Below are 13,108 nucleotides of genomic sequence, written 5' to 3' on the forward strand. Positions count from 1 at the left end.
AGGCCATAATAGACGACATCACCAAACAGCTCCATAGTCACATACACAGCAAAGGAGAGATGTTGTTTACACCTAGTGATGTCAGTGGTATTGAGTGACATCACAGCACAGTGCTAAGGCTCCTGGGCCTGGACACAGCAGCGGCTGCAATATCTCAACGGAGAATACGTTTATATATATGTGTGTGTGTGCGCGTATATATATATATATATATATATATATATATATATATATATATATATTTCTCCGCCGAAATCACTTTTAAACCCATTTCCACCTTTTTTTCCCTTCTCTTCCTCTTACTTTTTTTTCACGTTTTTTTACGTTTTTCTCCTTTTCGCCTCTTTTCTGGGCGTATTATTCTTCTTTTTCTTCTTTTTTTTTGTCTAATGCATACCCCATCAGTGCAGCAATGCTTATTCAATACCGCCAGCAGATGGAGACACTGGGGGATAATTTTCTAAGGATTTATACTGATTTTTCCTGTCTGAATTTGTCGCACAGAAAGTTGCAGGCCAAATATGTGTGACATTTCTGCGACTTTAGCTTCTAGAGCATTTTTACAACATTATACATAGGTGCTGAATACATAAAAAGCGACTGTTCAGCGACAGACAAGTCGCATCGGCTGAAAGTAGGCCAGAATGTCAGTCCATGTTGGAGCAGGTTTAGATACAGTCTAAAGTATAGATCTCAAAGTCTGTGCACAGAATTTAGCAAGGGCCTCGCACCTTCTGATGCATCAGGTAGGTGCACAATAGCATAGCCTAACCCTCTGTACTTTGGTCTATATTGATGCGGGACATAGACAGCCAGCTGATGACCAATCCATTAGTGCAATGGATGGCTGGAAGCATTTGTCTTTGCCTTTGCAATACCACAGAAGCAATGCATGGTCAATGTACAGCAATGACACACCTGTGTGAACAGCCAGGAGACCCCCCCCCCCCATGTTATGTTACATAGTTACATAGTTAGTACGGTCGAAAAAAGACATATGTCCATCACGTTCAACCAGGGAATTAAGGGGTAGGGGTGTGGCGCGATATTGGGGAAGGGATGAGATTTTATATTTCTTCATAAGCATTAATCTTATTTTGTCAATTAGGAACATTCAGCACCCACCCGCTATCAAGGCAGCTGCCTATCATGTCATGCCCTACCTGCACAGGTGTGCTGGCTACTCAAATGATCCAATTAAGGAGGCCATTTAGTCAGCAGCAGCAGAAGTCCTGTGCCTGGACGCTCCAACAGGGGCCAGACACAAGCAGAAGCAGAAGCAGCAGAAGCAGCAGCAGCACCACCTTTTGTTTTTTGGCTGCAGCAGCAGCAAGGCCCACAGGGCTGGCTAGCTGGCTAGCCAGCAAGCAGGTAGCAATGAAAGTAGGAATCTTTCTTTTTAACCCTGTAAGGGGGTGGTGCACTGTACCCGAAGATACTGCCATATCGGGTCAATGCATAGGGCGACGGAAGCAAGCTTCGAAATCGGCCCCCGTTCTCAAAAATCCATTTAATATATGGTCCCCAGATAGGGGACGTATCAGATATTAAACTGATAAGAACAGATACTACACTTGATCTTAGCCAAAAGGCCGAGAAGCGATAACCGTGAAAGGGGCGGGCCCAACAAGGTCCCCTTCATGGGCACTATCACTGCTTGCTGTCAGGGAGGCTGCCAGACAATTTTCCATGCACACTCTGGGCTGGGGGGCAGTCAACCACCAGTACACACAGCAGAACCTAAACCCATACCATTATTGCTAAGCAGCAAGACAGGGGCCCATTGCACTCCCACGGGGCCTTTTTAAATGCAATCCATAACCCGGATTTGCCAGGAACCCTTCTTACTCCTCCTACTTGCATGTGACACTGGGCTTAGGATCTGCATAGGAAACACACACACAAGCACACACCTACCTTTGTTGCCTGCAGATGCCTCCTTGGCTGTCCCCAAACGGTATCAAACCAACACCCACGGGAAGCTGTAAGCATAGAGGACATGCCTGCACCCCATTGGACTTACCTGTGTGGGTTAAATCCGGGTTATTTGACAACCTATGGCGGTGATGGTTCTGCTCAGGCAGAGCAGTGCTGATGCTCCTCATAAAGCTGTCGCTGCTGTGAAGGTTCTAGGTGACATCACAAATCCCTATGGTTACATACACAACAAAGCTGGGTTGTTGTTGTTTACACTCTGCAAGGCCTGTGGAAGTGAGTGACATCATAGCACTGTAGTTCTGAGGGTTCTAGATGGATGCAACAATCTCCTGTTGCTTCTATGAAGGCCATAATAGACGACATCACCAAACAGCTCCATAGTCACATACACAGCAAAGGAGAGATGTTGTTTACACCTAGTGATGTCAGTGGTATTGAGTGACATCACAGCACAGTGCTAAGGCTCCTGGGCCTGGACACAGCAGCGGCTGCAATATCTCAACGGAGAATACGTTTATATATATGTGTGTGTGTGCGCGTATATATATATATATATATATATATATATATATATATATATATTTCTCCGCCGAAATCACTTTTAAACCCATTTCCACCTTTTTTTCCCTTCTCTTCCTCTTACTTTTTTTTCACGTTTTTTTACGTTTTTCTCCTTTTCGCCTCTTTTCTGGGCGTATTATTCTTCTTTTTCTTCTTTTTTTTTGTCTAATGCATACCCCATCAGTGCAGCAATGCTTATTCAATACCGCCAGCAGATGGAGACACTGGGGGATAATTTTCTAAGGATTTATACTGATTTTTCCTGTCTGAATTTGTCGCACAGAAAGTTGCAGGCCAAATATGTGTGACATTTCTGCGACTTTAGCTTCTAGAGCATTTTTACAACATTATACATAGGTGCTGAATACATAAAAAGCGACTGTTCAGCGACAGACAAGTCGCATCGGCTGAAAGTAGGCCAGAATGTCAGTCCATGTTGGAGCAGGTTTAGATACAGTCTAAAGTATAGATCTCAAAGTCTGTGCACAGAATTTAGCAAGGGCCTCGCACCTTCTGATGCATCAGGTAGGTGCACAATAGCATAGCCTAACCCTCTGTACTTTGGTCTATATTGATGCGGGACATAGACAGCCAGCTGATGACCAATCCATTAGTGCAATGGATGGCTGGAAGCATTTGTCTTTGCCTTTGCAATACCACAGAAGCAATGCATGGTCAATGTACAGCAATGACACACCTGTGTGAACAGCCAGGAGACCCCCCCCCCCCATGTTATGTTACATAGTTACATAGTTAGTACGGTCGAAAAAAGACATATGTCCATCACGTTCAACCAGGGAATTAAGGGGTAGGGGTGTGGCGCGATATTGGGGAAGGGATGAGATTTTATATTTCTTCATAAGCATTAATCTTATTTTGTCAATTAGGAACATTCAGCACCCACCCGCTATCAAGGCAGCTGCCTATCATGTCATGCCCTACCTGCACAGGTGTGCTGGCTACTCAAATGATCCAATTAAGGAGGCCATTTAGTCAGCAGCAGCAGAAGTCCTGTGCCTGGACGCTCCAACAGGGGCCAGACACAAGCAGAAGCAGAAGCAGCAGAAGCAGCAGCAGCACCACCTTTTGTTTTTTGGCTGCAGCAGCAGCAAGGCCCACAGGGCTGGCTAGCTGGCTAGCCAGCAAGCAGGTAGCAATGAAAGTAGGAATCTTTCTTTTTAACCCTGTAAGGGGGTGGTGCACTGTACCCGAAGATACTGCCATATCGGGTCAATGCATAGGGCGACGGAAGCAAGCTTCGAAATCGGCCCCCGTTCTCAAAAATCCATTTAATATATGGTCCCCAGATAGGGGACGTATCAGATATTAAACTGATAAGAACAGATACTACACTTGATCTTAGCCAAAAGGCCGAGAAGCGATAACCGTGAAAGGGGCGGGCCCAACAAGGTCCCCTTCATGGGCACTATCACTGCTTGCTGTCAGGGAGGCTGCCAGACAATTTTCCATGCACACTCTGGGCTGGGGGGCAGTCAACCACCAGTACACACAGCAGAACCTAAACCCATACCATTATTGCTAAGCAGCAAGACAGGGGCCCATTGCACTCCCACGGGGCCTTTTTAAATGCAATCCATAACCCGGATTTGCCAGGAACCCTTCTTACTCCTCCTACTTGCATGTGACACTGGGCTTAGGATCTGCATAGGAAACACACACACAAGCACACACCTACCTTTGTTGCCTGCAGATGCCTCCTTGGCTGTCCCCAAACGGTATCAAACCAACACCCACGGGAAGCTGTAAGCATAGAGGACATGCCTGCACCCCATTGGACTTACCTGTGTGGGTTAAATCCGGGTTATTTGACAACCTATGGCGGTGATGGTTCTGCTCAGGCAGAGCAGTGCTGATGCTCCTCATAAAGCTGTCGCTGCTGTGAAGGTTCTAGGTGACATCACAAATCCCTATGGTTACATACACAACAAAGCTGGGTTGTTGTTGTTTACACTCTGCAAGGCCTGTGGAAGTGAGTGACATCATAGCACTGTAGTTCTGAGGGTTCTAGATGGATGCAACAATCTCCTGTTGCTTCTATGAAGGCCATAATAGACGACATCACCAAACAGCTCCATAGTCACATACACAGCAAAGGAGAGATGTTGTTTACACCTAGTGATGTCAGTGGTATTGAGTGACATCACAGCACAGTGCTAAGGCTCCTGGGCCTGGACACAGCAGCGGCTGCAATATCTCAACGGAGAATACGTTTATATATATGTGTGTGTGTGCGCGTATATATATATATATATATATATATATATATATATATATATATATTTCTCCGCCGAAATCACTTTTAAACCCATTTCCACCTTTTTTTCCCTTCTCTTCCTCTTACTTTTTTTTCACGTTTTTTTACGTTTTTCTCCTTTTCGCCTCTTTTCTGGGCGTATTATTCTTCTTTTTCTTCTTTTTTTTTGTCTAATGCATACCCCATCAGTGCAGCAATGCTTATTCAATACCGCCAGCAGATGGAGACACTGGGGGATAATTTTCTAAGGATTTATACTGATTTTTCCTGTCTGAATTTGTCGCACAGAAAGTTGCAGGCCAAATATGTGTGACATTTCTGCGACTTTAGCTTCTAGAGCATTTTTACAACATTATACATAGGTGCTGAATACATAAAAAGCGACTGTTCAGCGACAGACAAGTCGCATCGGCTGAAAGTAGGCCAGAATGTCAGTCCATGTTGGAGCAGGTTTAGATACAGTCTAAAGTATAGATCTCAAAGTCTGTGCACAGAATTTAGCAAGGGCCTCGCACCTTCTGATGCATCAGGTAGGTGCACAATAGCATAGCCTAACCCTCTGTACTTTGGTCTATATTGATGCGGGACATAGACAGCCAGCTGATGACCAATCCATTAGTGCAATGGATGGCTGGAAGCATTTGTCTTTGCCTTTGCAATACCACAGAAGCAATGCATGGTCAATGTACAGCAATGACACACCTGTGTGAACAGCCAGGAGACCCCCCCCCCCCCATGTTATGTTACATAGTTACATAGTTAGTACGGTCGAAAAAAGACATATGTCCATCACGTTCAACCAGGGAATTAAGGGGTAGGGGTGTGGCGCGATATTGGGGAAGGGATGAGATTTTATATTTCTTCATAAGCATTAATCTTATTTTGTCAATTAGGAACATTCAGCACCCACCCGCTATCAAGGCAGCTGCCTATCATGTCATGCCCTACCTGCACAGGTGTGCTGGCTACTCAAATGATCCAATTAAGGAGGCCATTTAGTCAGCAGCAGCAGAAGTCCTGTGCCTGGACGCTCCAACAGGGGCCAGACACAAGCAGAAGCAGAAGCAGCAGAAGCAGCAGCAGCACCACCTTTTGTTTTTTGGCTGCAGCAGCAGCAAGGCCCACAGGGCTGGCTAGCTGGCTAGCCAGCAAGCAGGTAGCAATGAAAGTAGGAATCTTTCTTTTTAACCCTGTAAGGGGGTGGTGCACTGTACCCGAAGATACTGCCATATCGGGTCAATGCATAGGGCGACGGAAGCAAGCTTCGAAATCGGCCCCCGTTCTCAAAAATCCATTTAATATATGGTCCCCAGATAGGGGACGTATCAGATATTAAACTGATAAGAACAGATACTACACTTGATCTTAGCCAAAAGGCCGAGAAGCGATAACCGTGAAAGGGGCGGGCCCAACAAGGTCCCCTTCATGGGCACTATCACTGCTTGCTGTCAGGGAGGCTGCCAGACAATTTTCCATGCACACTCTGGGCTGGGGGGCAGTCAACCACCAGTACACACAGCAGAACCTAAACCCATACCATTATTGCTAAGCAGCAAGACAGGGGCCCATTGCACTCCCACGGGGCCTTTTTAAATGCAATCCATAACCCGGATTTGCCAGGAACCCTTCTTACTCCTCCTACTTGCATGTGACACTGGGCTTAGGATCTGCATAGGAAACACACACACAAGCACACACCTACCTTTGTTGCCTGCAGATGCCTCCTTGGCTGTCCCCAAACGGTATCAAACCAACACCCACGGGAAGCTGTAAGCATAGAGGACATGCCTGCACCCCATTGGACTTACCTGTGTGGGTTAAATCCGGGTTATTTGACAACCTATGGCGGTGATGGTTCTGCTCAGGCAGAGCAGTGCTGATGCTCCTCATAAAGCTGTCGCTGCTGTGAAGGTTCTAGGTGACATCACAAATCCCTATGGTTACATACACAACAAAGCTGGGTTGTTGTTGTTTACACTCTGCAAGGCCTGTGGAAGTGAGTGACATCATAGCACTGTAGTTCTGAGGGTTCTAGATGGATGCAACAATCTCCTGTTGCTTCTATGAAGGCCATAATAGACGACATCACCAAACAGCTCCATAGTCACATACACAGCAAAGGAGAGATGTTGTTTACACCTAGTGATGTCAGTGGTATTGAGTGACATCACAGCACAGTGCTAAGGCTCCTGGGCCTGGACACAGCAGCGGCTGCAATATCTCAACGGAGAATACGTTTATATATATGTGTGTGTGTGCGCGTATATATATATATATATATATATATATATATATATATATTTCTCCGCCGAAATCACTTTTAAACCCATTTCCACCTTTTTTTCCCTTCTCTTCCTCTTACTTTTTTTTCACGTTTTTTTACGTTTTTCTCCTTTTCGCCTCTTTTCTGGGCGTATTATTCTTCTTTTTCTTCTTTTTTTTTGTCTAATGCATACCCCATCAGTGCAGCAATGCTTATTCAATACCGCCAGCAGATGGAGACACTGGGGGATAATTTTCTAAGGATTTATACTGATTTTTCCTGTCTGAATTTGTCGCACAGAAAGTTGCAGGCCAAATATGTGTGACATTTCTGCGACTTTAGCTTCTAGAGCATTTTTACAACATTATACATAGGTGCTGAATACATAAAAAGCGACTGTTCAGCGACAGACAAGTCGCATCGGCTGAAAGTAGGCCAGAATGTCAGTCCATGTTGGAGCAGGTTTAGATACAGTCTAAAGTATAGATCTCAAAGTCTGTGCACAGAATTTAGCAAGGGCCTCGCACCTTCTGATGCATCAGGTAGGTGCACAATAGCATAGCCTAACCCTCTGTACTTTGGTCTATATTGATGCGGGACATAGACAGCCAGCTGATGACCAATCCATTAGTGCAATGGATGGCTGGAAGCATTTGTCTTTGCCTTTGCAATACCACAGAAGCAATGCATGGTCAATGTACAGCAATGACACACCTGTGTGAACAGCCAGGAGACCCCCCCCCCCCATGTTATGTTACATAGTTACATAGTTAGTACGGTCGAAAAAAGACATATGTCCATCACGTTCAACCAGGGAATTAAGGGGTAGGGGTGTGGCGCGATATTGGGGAAGGGATGAGATTTTATATTTCTTCATAAGCATTAATCTTATTTTGTCAATTAGGAACATTCAGCACCCACCCGCTATCAAGGCAGCTGCCTATCATGTCATGCCCTACCTGCACAGGTGTGCTGGCTACTCAAATGATCCAATTAAGGAGGCCATTTAGTCAGCAGCAGCAGAAGTCCTGTGCCTGGACGCTCCAACAGGGGCCAGACACAAGCAGAAGCAGAAGCAGCAGAAGCAGCAGCAGCACCACCTTTTGTTTTTTGGCTGCAGCAGCAGCAAGGCCCACAGGGCTGGCTAGCTGGCTAGCCAGCAAGCAGGTAGCAATGAAAGTAGGAATCTTTCTTTTTAACCCTGTAAGGGGGTGGTGCACTGTACCCGAAGATACTGCCATATCGGGTCAATGCATAGGGCGACGGAAGCAAGCTTCGAAATCGGCCCCCGTTCTCAAAAATCCATTTAATATATGGTCCCCAGATAGGGGACGTATCAGATATTAAACTGATAAGAACAGATACTACACTTGATCTTAGCCAAAAGGCCGAGAAGCGATAACCGTGAAAGGGGCGGGCCCAACAAGGTCCCCTTCATGGGCACTATCACTGCTTGCTGTCAGGGAGGCTGCCAGACAATTTTCCATGCACACTCTGGGCTGGGGGGCAGTCAACCACCAGTACACACAGCAGAACCTAAACCCATACCATTATTGCTAAGCAGCAAGACAGGGGCCCATTGCACTCCCACGGGGCCTTTTTAAATGCAATCCATAACCCGGATTTGCCAGGAACCCTTCTTACTCCTCCTACTTGCATGTGACACTGGGCTTAGGATCTGCATAGGAAACACACACACAAGCACACACCTACCTTTGTTGCCTGCAGATGCCTCCTTGGCTGTCCCCAAACGGTATCAAACCAACACCCACGGGAAGCTGTAAGCATAGAGGACATGCCTGCACCCCATTGGACTTACCTGTGTGGGTTAAATCCGGGTTATTTGACAACCTATGGCGGTGATGGTTCTGCTCAGGCAGAGCAGTGCTGATGCTCCTCATAAAGCTGTCGCTGCTGTGAAGGTTCTAGGTGACATCACAAATCCCTATGGTTACATACACAACAAAGCTGGGTTGTTGTTGTTTACACTCTGCAAGGCCTGTGGAAGTGAGTGACATCATAGCACTGTAGTTCTGAGGGTTCTAGATGGATGCAACAATCTCCTGTTGCTTCTATGAAGGCCATAATAGACGACATCACCAAACAGCTCCATAGTCACATACACAGCAAAGGAGAGATGTTGTTTACACCTAGTGATGTCAGTGGTATTGAGTGACATCACAGCACAGTGCTAAGGCTCCTGGGCCTGGACACAGCAGCGGCTGCAATATCTCAACGGAGAATACGTTTATATATATGTGTGTGTGTGCGCGTATATATATATATATATATATATATATATATATATATATATATATATATATATTTCTCCGCCGAAATCACTTTTAAACCCATTTCCACCTTTTTTTCCCTTCTCTTCCTCTTACTTTTTTTTCACGTTTTTTTACGTTTTTCTCCTTTTCGCCTCTTTTCTGGGCGTATTATTCTTCTTTTTCTTCTTTTTTTTGTCTAATGCATACCCCATCAGTGCAGCAATGCTTATTCAATACCGCCAGCAGATGGAGACACTGGGGGATAATTTTCTAAGGATTTATACTGATTTTTCCTGTCTGAATTTGTCGCACAGAAAGTTGCAGGCCAAATATGTGTGACATTTCTGCGACTTTAGCTTCTAGAGCATTTTTACAACATTATACATAGGTGCTGAATACATAAAAAGCGACTGTTCAGCGACAGACAAGTCGCATCGGCTGAAAGTAGGCCAGAATGTCAGTCCATGTTGGAGCAGGTTTAGATACAGTCTAAAGTATAGATCTCAAAGTCTGTGCACAGAATTTAGCAAGGGCCTCGCACCTTCTGATGCATCAGGTAGGTGCACAATAGCATAGCCTAACCCTCTGTACTTTGGTCTATATTGATGCGGGACATAGACAGCCAGCTGATGACCAATCCATTAGTGCAATGGATGGCTGGAAGCATTTGTCTTTGCCTTTGCAATACCACAGAAGCAATGCATGGTCAATGTACAGCAATGACACACCTGTGTGAACAGCCAGGAGACCCCCCCCCCCCCATGTTATGTTACATAGTTACATAGTTAGTACGGTCGAAAAAAGACATATGTCCATCACGTTCAACCAGGGAATTAAGGGGTAGGGGTGTGGCGCGATATTGGGGAAGGGATGAGATTTTATATTTCTTCATAAGCATTAATCTTATTTTGTCAATTAGGAACATTCAGCACCCACCCGCTATCAAGGCAGCTGCCTATCATGTCATGCCCTACCTGCACAGGTGTGCTGGCTACTCAAATGATCCAATTAAGGAGGCCATTTAGTCAGCAGCAGCAGAAGTCCTGTGCCTGGACGCTCCAACAGGGGCCAGACACAAGCAGAAGCAGAAGCAGCAGAAGCAGCAGCAGCACCACCTTTTGTTTTTTGGCTGCAGCAGCAGCAAGGCCCACAGGGCTGGCTAGCTGGCTAGCCAGCAAGCAGGTAGCAATGAAAGTAGGAATCTTTCTTTTTACCCTGTAAGGGGGTGGTGCACTGTACCCGAAGATACTGCCATATCGGGTCAATGCATAGGGCGACGGAAGCAAGCTTCGAAATCGGCCCCCGTTCTCAAAAATCCATTTAATATATGGTCCCCAGATAGGGGACGTATCAGATATTAAACTGATAAGAACAGATACTACACTTGATCTTAGCCAAAAGGCCGAGAAGCGATAACCGTGAAAGGGGCGGGCCCAACAAGGTCCCCTTCATGGGCACTATCACTGCTTGCTGTCAGGGAGGCTGCCAGACAATTTTCCATGCACACTCTGGGCTGGGGGGCAGTCAACCACCAGTACACACAGCAGAACCTAAACCCATACCATTATTGCTAAGCAGCAAGACAGGGGCCCATTGCACTCCCACGGGGCCTTTTTAAATGCAATCCATAACCCGGATTTGCCAGGAACCCTTCTTACTCCTCCTACTTGCATGTGACACTGGGCTTAGGATCTGCATAGGAAACACACACACAAGCACACACCTACCTTTGTTGCCTGCAGATGCCTCCTTGGCTGTCCCCAAACGGTATCAAACCAACACCCACGGGAAGCTGTAAGCATAGAGGACATGCCTGCACCCCATTGGACTTACCTGTGTGGGTTAAATCCGGGTTATTTGACAACCTATGGCGGTGATGGTTCTGCTCAGGCAGAGCAGTGCTGATGCTCCTCATAAAGCTGTCGCTGCTGTGAAGGTTCTAGGTGACATCACAAATCCCTATGGTTACATACACAACAAAGCTGGGTTGTTGTTGTTTACACTCTGCAAGGCCTGTGGAAGTGAGTGACATCATAGCACTGTAGTTCTGAGGGTTCTAGATGGATGCAACAATCTCCTGTTGCTTCTATGAAGGCCATAATAGACGACATCACCAAACAGCTCCATAGTCACATACACAGCAAAGGAGAGATGTTGTTTACACCTAGTGATGTCAGTGGTATTGAGTGACATCACAGCACAGTGCTAAGGCTCCTGGGCCTGGACACAGCAGCGGCTGCAATATCTCAACGGAGAATACGTTTATATATATGTGTGTGTGTGCGCGTATATATATATATATATATATATATATATATATATATATATATATTTCTCCGCCGAAATCACTTTTAAACCCATTTCCACCTTTTTTTCCCTTCTCTTCCTCTTACTTTTTTTTCACGTTTTTTTACGTTTTTCTCCTTTTCGCCTCTTTTCTGGGCGTATTATTCTTCTTTTTCTTCTTTTTTTTTGTCTAATGCATACCCCATCAGTGCAGCAATGCTTATTCAATACCGCCAGCAGATGGAGACACTGGGGATAATTTTCTAAGGATTTATACTGATTTTTCCTGTCTGAATTTGTCGCACAGAAAGTTGCAGGCCAAATATGTGTGACATTTCTGCGACTTTAGCTTCTAGAGCATTTTTACAACATTATACATAGGTGCTGAATACATAAAAAGCGACTGTTCAGCGACAGACAAGTCGCATCGGCTGAAAGTAGGCCAGAATGTCAGTCCATGTTGGAGCAGGTTTAGATACAGTCTAAAGTATAGATCTCAAAGTCTGTGCACAGAATTTAGCAAGGGCCTCGCACCTTCTGATGCATCAGGTAGGTGCACAATAGCATAGCCTAACCCTCTGTACTTTGGTCTATATTGATGCGGGACATAGACAGCCAGCTGATGACCAATCCATTAGTGCAATGGATGGCTGGAAGCATTTGTCTTTGCCTTTGCAATACCACAGAAGCAATGCATGGTCAATGTACAGCAATGACACACCTGTGTGAACAGCCAGGAGACCCCCCCCCCCCATGTTATGTTACATAGTTACATAGTTAGTACGGTCGAAAAAAGACATATGTCCATCACGTTCAACCAGGGAATTAAGGGGTAGGGGTGTGGCGCGATATTGGGGAAGGGATGAGATTTTATATTTCTTCATAAGCATTAATCTTATTTTGTCAATTAGGAACATTCAGCACCCACCCGCTATCAAGGCAGCTGCCTATCATGTCATGCCCTACCTGCACAGGTGTGCTGGCTACTCAAATGATCCAATTAAGGAGGCCATTTAGTCAGCAGCAGCAGAAGTCCTGTGCCTGGACGCTCCAACAGGGGCCAGACACAAGCAGAAGCAGAAGCAGCAGAAGCAGCAGCAGCACCACCTTTTGTTTTTTGGCTGCAGCAGCAGCAAGGCCCACAGGGCTGGCTAGCTGGCTAGCCAGCAAGCAGGTAGCAATGAAAGTAGGAATCTTTCTTTTTAACCCTGTAAGGGGGTGGTGCACTGTACCCGAAGATACTGCCATATCGGGTCAATGCATAGGGCGACGGAAGCAAGCTTCGAAATCGGCCCCCGTTCTCAAAAATCCATTTAATATATGGTCCCCAGATAGGGGACGTATCAGATATTAAACTGATAAGAACAGATACTACACTTGATCTTAGCCAAAAGGCCGAGAAGCGATAACCGTGAAAGGGGCGGGCCCAACAAGGTCCCCTTCATGGGCACTATCACTGCTTGCTGTCAGGGAGGCTGCCAGACAATTTTCCATGCACACTCTGGGCTGGGG

At 45.8% G+C, this 13,108-nt stretch overlaps 6 non-coding genes across 6 annotated transcripts; all 6 read right to left on the reverse strand.

Moving 5' to 3' along the window:
* Nucleotides 1–1,413: 1,413 nt before the first annotated feature.
* LOC130323869 (U2 spliceosomal RNA) lies at nt 1,414–1,604 on the reverse strand. The gene has a single exon (XR_008869058.1). It is a non-coding gene; the product is annotated as a U2 spliceosomal RNA (small nuclear RNA).
* Nucleotides 1,605–3,691: 2,087 nt separating this feature from the next.
* LOC130323871 (U2 spliceosomal RNA) lies at nt 3,692–3,882 on the reverse strand. Its single transcript, XR_008869059.1, has one exon. It is a non-coding gene; the product is annotated as a U2 spliceosomal RNA (small nuclear RNA).
* A 2,090-nt stretch (nt 3,883–5,972) lies between these two features.
* LOC130323872 (U2 spliceosomal RNA) lies at nt 5,973–6,163 on the reverse strand. Its single transcript, XR_008869060.1, has one exon. It is a non-coding gene; the product is annotated as a U2 spliceosomal RNA (small nuclear RNA).
* Nucleotides 6,164–8,246: 2,083 nt separating this feature from the next.
* LOC130323873 (U2 spliceosomal RNA) lies at nt 8,247–8,437 on the reverse strand. The gene has a single exon (XR_008869061.1). It is a non-coding gene; the product is annotated as a U2 spliceosomal RNA (small nuclear RNA).
* Nucleotides 8,438–10,533: 2,096 nt separating this feature from the next.
* Nucleotides 10,534–10,724, reverse strand: LOC130323874 (U2 spliceosomal RNA). The gene has a single exon (XR_008869062.1). It is a non-coding gene; the product is annotated as a U2 spliceosomal RNA (small nuclear RNA).
* Nucleotides 10,725–12,812: 2,088 nt separating this feature from the next.
* Nucleotides 12,813–13,003, reverse strand: LOC130323876 (U2 spliceosomal RNA). The gene has a single exon (XR_008869064.1). It is a non-coding gene; the product is annotated as a U2 spliceosomal RNA (small nuclear RNA).
* Between the last annotated feature and the right edge of the window lie 105 nt (nt 13,004–13,108).

The sequence above is a fragment of the Hyla sarda genome, unplaced genomic scaffold, assembly GCF_029499605.1.
Source record: "Hyla sarda isolate aHylSar1 unplaced genomic scaffold, aHylSar1.hap1 scaffold_2559, whole genome shotgun sequence".
Taxonomy (NCBI): Eukaryota; Metazoa; Chordata; class Amphibia; order Anura; family Hylidae; genus Hyla; species Hyla sarda.